Raw genomic sequence first — 3,975 nt, forward strand, 5'->3', positions numbered from 1 at the left:
ACTGTACAAATAATTTTTCCCCAATTTACTAAACAAAATTCGTCGATAAATTAAAACGTTGTCTCGAACGTGAATACACATTTCTACAAATAATTAAATCCACAACTTTTATAATCGCAACGATATTACCCACTTAGGTATAATATTTCAAATATTTTTCGGACAAATGTTGAACCTTATTAACAAATAATATAAGAATTAAAAGAAAAGTTGTGGCCAACAATTTTTGATCGTACGATTAAATCTAAAAGTTCATTAAAAATTTCTCGTGTCTATACTATTCATAAATATAACTACCAACAGAGAGATAATTATCTCAAAATTCTCTTCACGACGTTAATATATTATCGAGAAATAAAACGCTTTTTATTTTTCTTTCCTTTTCTAACATTGACCCAATGAAAAATTGAAGAAATAAGAAAAATTAGTTTAGGAGAACGGGAAGAAGTCAGGTCGATATTTTTGGAAGGAATGGAAGAAAACGAGAGAAGAAGGTTGTAGGGTGCGGCGTTGTCTCCTCTAGGGACCCTAGAAGAATGGCGGATTGTAGGAAGGGAAGAAGATTTCCGGGAAGAAGGGAGATATATACATATATATGCGACAGGAGAAAGAGAAAGATAAAGACTACGGGAATTTGTATGCGTGTGTATTGGCGCGGGCGCGCCCGCGCGCGTCCTTCCTAAAAGAGGAGCGTTCTTCGTCCTTGAAGCGCCCTTGACGCGTCGTCAACATCGTCGGGTTCGCTTCGCACGGCCTCCACTCGGATCCACCGCGAACTAATCGCCTACAGAAAGCTTCGTTTGGTTTGCCTGCGACGCGTCGTAGGGCGTGGTCTAAGCGCACACCCGCTGACCTCCTGCCACGGCAGCCATCTTTGTTAGAAGTGCCACGTCTCGGAATGGTGCGAGGGTGAAAGTTAGGGTGGCTTTTTCGCCAAAGAAACGGATTATCAATCCGCATCTTAAACCCCATCCTTTCTTCCCTCCCCTTTCTTCTGCTTACACTTACATCTTTTTAACTTCCTTTTCTTTTTATTTTTTTCTTTTCTTTCACTTTTCTCCTCTCTTGAACGACTCTACCTAATTTTATACAATATATACTATAATCTTTTTTTTTAAGATTACAAATATACGTTACTATTTTAAATTTAGGGGAAACGATTAAAGAAAGTTGGAAATATTAACATTGGGCCTTTTTCAAGAATTTTTTAATCATGGATCGTAAGTATGTAAGTGTGCTGATTTTTCAAAGCCATTCTCGGGGTCCACGTGACTTGGATTCTCTTGAATCTGATATCTCTGAGAATTTTTTTTTATCGTATCTATCTTTATTCTTATACATGAATCGTTGTATGTGTTAATTTCCTCCTTTTTTTTTCTTTTTTTATTGCTGATTACTTACATAGTTATTATCTCGTCAAATGTACGACTTTAAATTCGTTCGTAAAAGAAATATAAAGAAAGAAAGAAAGAAAGAAAAGAAAGAAAGGAAAGAAATATAGAGAATAAAAAGCAGAATAGTTTGCGGCGTCGACGACGTAGCAACGTTGTCGTTCGGCTTTGCGGGTTTAATGCAGCGCGATAGCTTGGCGATGCGATGCGATGCGGTGCGGAAAAGCGTCAATCTACTGATAAAAAGTAGTTAAAATAGAAGAAAAGAAAAAAGAAAAGGAAAAAGGCGAAGAAAAATGAAAAAGAAAGAACACCCAAAGGGTAGAATATCGCAGGAGTACGAAGAAACGAACGAACGAACGAACGATTTCGCATTTAAGACAAACGGTTTATAGGGTTTGAGAAAACAAATAAAAAAGATAAAAAAGAGAAAATAAGAGGTAGTCGAATTTAAACGTTATGAAACGTGGCAGGCAGCAGCAAAAAAAAAGTGGTGCCGCTGGTGCTATTGCTGTTGTTGCTGATGTGGAGTTTCTCAGCTAGTTCGAAGCCGAAGGCTGTGCTTAATAATTGATATCGTCGCGGTTACGCAACTTGGGTCTGTTCTACGCGTAGTACGAACGTGTTCCTCGTGTTGCTGATGTATTTTACGCGTACATAAATACCAACACACATATACGTTAAGCGATAAACCACGACACAACGATGACGACGACGACGACGACGGCACGAACGCCTTGGTTGGCCTTTACATCGCGATGTTTCTTATTCCTCTTTTACTTCTTCTACATTCTCACTAACACTATGATATCATTCTCAACTATACAAAGCGAGAGAAACGTTCCACCCTCCGAACGGAATATTCCGTTCAGTCATCGTTCTTCTTCTAGCCTGCCAATGGAAATTCATGAAATCAAAAAAAAATACGAACAAAAAAAAGAAAACGCACGTTTCAAACGCGAATTAGAATAATAATAATAATAATAATAATAATAAGAAGAAGAAAAAGAACATGACGGAGAACGAAATGAAAAATCGAAATAACGACGAAAAATCGTATCGGTGTATAATAAAAAAAAAAGAAAAAAGAAAAAAAAAGAATAGAGAACATAAAAAAAAGAAAAATAGAAAGAAAAATAGAAAAAATATTACTCCTCTTACGTTAGTCGAAAAGAGTTTCTCGCGGAAAGATGGTTCCCCTACTCTCTCTTTCTCTTACAAAAGCGCGCGCTACGTAGCGCATAGTCGCAGAGCGTGCGCTTTTGTTCTCTTTTCCTTCTTCAAGGCCTGGTTACCCGCTTCGCCCCACTACGCGGATTGACCGCGGCATGCTTATATCATGCTCTCTACCCTTTTTCCATCCTCGCCACTCTCCTCTCCTATCCGTAATCTCGTCTTTTTCGCTTACACTACTATCTTTCCTTATACACACGCGTGAAGTTTGCTTCGATGGGGTACGACGCGCAATCGCGCCAACAAACACACACACACGCACGCACATACAATCATATGCATGTATATATGCATACCACTACATACACACACACATACACATAAACGTATCCTTCCCCTTACCCCCATCCCCCCACCACCATCCCTTCACCCCTTCTTCTTCTCTATCTATACATCTTTCTCTTTCTAACGATCGTGTGCGCATCTCATTCCCCTCGACCCATCCTCTTCCTCTTTTCGCATAGTTCTCGCAGGGCCTCCCCCTGCACCCTTCACCTCTCACGAATCATCCGCAGACTTTACCACTCCTCCTCCTCCTCCCCAACCACCTCCTCCTCCTCTTCCTCCTTCTTCTTCTTTTCCTCCACTTCATCGTCATCCTCCACCAACTCGGCCCAACGAAACGACCGTTTCGCAATGATGTCATCCACGGCATTGGCGTCGACGCCTAGAATCTCACCCCAAAGAAAAATTGACCATACTATTCTATCCGCTCCTCTTCTTTCCTCTCCTCTCCTTTCTCTCTCTTCCTATTTTATTCTTTCACCATTACGCAGGTGAAACCTTTAACCTTGAACCAACTAACTTATCTTCTTTTCGTTTGATAAATGTGAGAGAAAGAATAGAAATATCTAAAGGGAGGTAATAGTACTCGTTGTTTAATTTGAAATATTTGTAGATTTTGAAAAGGGCATTTATTTTGTTATTAACAACGTGAACAAAAATCAAATCTTTATATAAGTTCATAAATATCTTAATGGTAAAAAGTTAGATTTCTTTTTATTGTGCATAGAAAGAGAGAATGATGATTAAAGTATGTAGATATGTTCGCGTTTCTACTGAAATATCATATCGAATAAGGCGGAAGTATGTGATGACCTTGCAACGTGCAAAACCGGACGAGGAGTCAAAGATTAATAAACGTTTATAACGTTGGTATAATGTGAATGGTAGTGTAAGGTCGGTTTTATGAATCTTGACAAGGAAAAGAACTAAATTTCAAAGATGATGACATTTATAAAAACGAGTAGAAAAATTGATTTATTTTTCAACAATATTTTTTTCCTTATACATACAATTTCATCACAAACATATTCGTTATACTTGTATTATTTTGTATTTTTCTTCTTCT

General features: G+C 38.3%; 1 long non-coding RNA gene across 1 annotated transcript; it reads right to left on the bottom strand.

Moving 5' to 3' along the window:
- Positions 1–1,028: 1,028 nt before the first annotated feature.
- On the bottom strand, positions 1,029–2,927 carry LOC122514360. Its single transcript, XR_006303034.1, has 2 exons — positions 2,553–2,927; positions 1,029–1,079 (listed from the first exon to the last, which is right to left on the bottom strand). It is a non-coding gene; the product is annotated as an uncharacterized LOC122514360 (long non-coding RNA).
- Positions 2,928–3,975: the final 1,048 nt, after the last annotated feature.

Source organism: Polistes fuscatus, unplaced genomic scaffold, assembly GCF_010416935.1.
Source record: "Polistes fuscatus isolate 324 unplaced genomic scaffold, CU_Pfus_HIC Scaffold14, whole genome shotgun sequence".
Taxonomy (NCBI): domain Eukaryota; kingdom Metazoa; phylum Arthropoda; class Insecta; order Hymenoptera; family Vespidae; genus Polistes; species Polistes fuscatus.